Source organism: Grammomys surdaster, unplaced genomic scaffold, assembly GCF_004785775.1.
Source record: "Grammomys surdaster isolate TR1022 unplaced genomic scaffold, NIH_TR_1.0 158477, whole genome shotgun sequence".
NCBI classification, from domain to species: Eukaryota; Metazoa; Chordata; class Mammalia; order Rodentia; family Muridae; genus Grammomys; species Grammomys surdaster.
In genome coordinates, this window is record NW_021623083.1 from 5,973 (window position 1) to 7,874 (window position 1,902).

Genomic DNA, 1,902 nt, shown 5'->3' on the forward strand with positions numbered 1-1,902 from the left:
AGGTCCCTGGTATCTGGGACTTTCTAGTGGCTACCCACAGTTCCCCATCACCCACTGCTATACACCCCTGTTCAAATTCCTGACCCTCTGTACTTCTTCCTGTTTCCTTCCACATCTGCTCCTGCCCCCATCCCTCCTCCTCTCTCCCTCTCAGATCCTTCCCTTCCTTTACCTCCCATGATTATTTTCTTCCTCCTTCTGAGTAGGACTGAAGAATCCACAATTTGGCCTTCCTTCTTCTTGGGTTTCATATGGTCTGTGAGTTGTATTGTGGGTATTCTGAGCCTTTTTGGCTAATATCCACTTACCAGTGAGTACATACCATATGTGTTCTAGGTTGCCTCACTCAGGATGATATTTTCAAGTTTTATCCATTTGATGTAGAACTTCATAAAGTCATTATTTTTAACAGCTTGGTAGTAATCCGTTGTGTAAATGTACCACATTTTCTGTATCCATTCCTTTGTTGAGGGACATCTGGGTTGTTTCCAGCTTCTGGATATTGTAAATAAGACTGCTATGAACACAGTGGAGGAGCATGTGTCCTTGTTATACGTTGGAGCATCTTTTGGGTATATGGCCAGGAGTGGTATAGCTGGATCATTAGGTAGAACTATTTCCAATTTTTTGAGGAACTGCCAGACTGATTTCCAGAATGGATGTACCAGCTTACAATCCCACCAACAATGAAGGAGTGTTCCTCTTTCTCCACATCCTCACTAGCATCTGCTGTCAACTGAGTTTTTGATCTTAGCTACTCTGAATGGTGTTAGGTGGGATCTCAGGGTCATTTTGATTTGCATTTCCCTGATGACTAAGGATGTTGAACATTTCTTTAAGTGGTTCTCAGTCATTCAAGAGTCCTCAGTTGAGAATTCTTTGTTTAGCTCTGTACCTTATTTTTAATAGGGTCATTTTATTCTCTGGAGTCTAACTTCTTGAGTTCTTTGTATATTTTGGTTATTAGCCCTCTTTCAGCTGTAGGGTTGGTATATGATAGCATACATAAGCAAACCCAAAAAATCCACAAGAGAACTCCTACAGCTGATAAAAAATAACTTCAGCAAACTGGCTGGATATAAAATTTAACTCAAACCAATAAGTAGCTTTCCTCTGCTGAAAGGATAAATGGGCTGAGAAAGAAATTAGAGAAATGACACCCTTCACAATAGTCACACATAATATAAAATATCTTGGTATGCCTCTAATCAAGCAAGTGAAAAATCTGCATGACAAAAACTTCAAGTCTCTGAAGAAAAAAGCCAAAGAAGACCTCAGAAGATACAAAGATCTCCCACACTCACAGATCATCAGGATTAACATAGTAAAAATTGCCATCCTAAAGCAATCTAAAGATTTAGTGCCACCCACATCAAAATCCCAACTCAATTCTTCACAGATAGAGAAAGAGCAATTCACAAATTCATCTGGAAAAACAACAACAACAACAAAAACAGGATAGCGAAAACCATTCTCAACAATAAAAGGACTTCTGCGGGAATCACGATCCCTGACCTCAAGCTATACTACAGAGCAATAGTGATAAAAACCGCATGGTATTGGTTCAGACACAGGCAGGAAGATCAATGGAATAGAATTGAAGACCCAGAAATGAACCCACACATCTATGGTCACTTGATCTTTGACAAAAAAACATTCACTGGGGAAAAAAGACAGCATTTTCAACAAATAGTGCTGGTTCAACTGGTGGTTTGCATGTAGAAGAATGCAAATTGACCCATTATTTCCTTGTACAAAGCTCAAGTCCAAGTGGATCAAGAATTTCCACATAAAACTAAATACACTGAATCTAATAGAAGAGAAAGTGGGAAAGAACCTCAAACACATTAGCACAGGGGAACATTTGCTGAACAGAACACTAATGGCTCATGCTCTAAGATC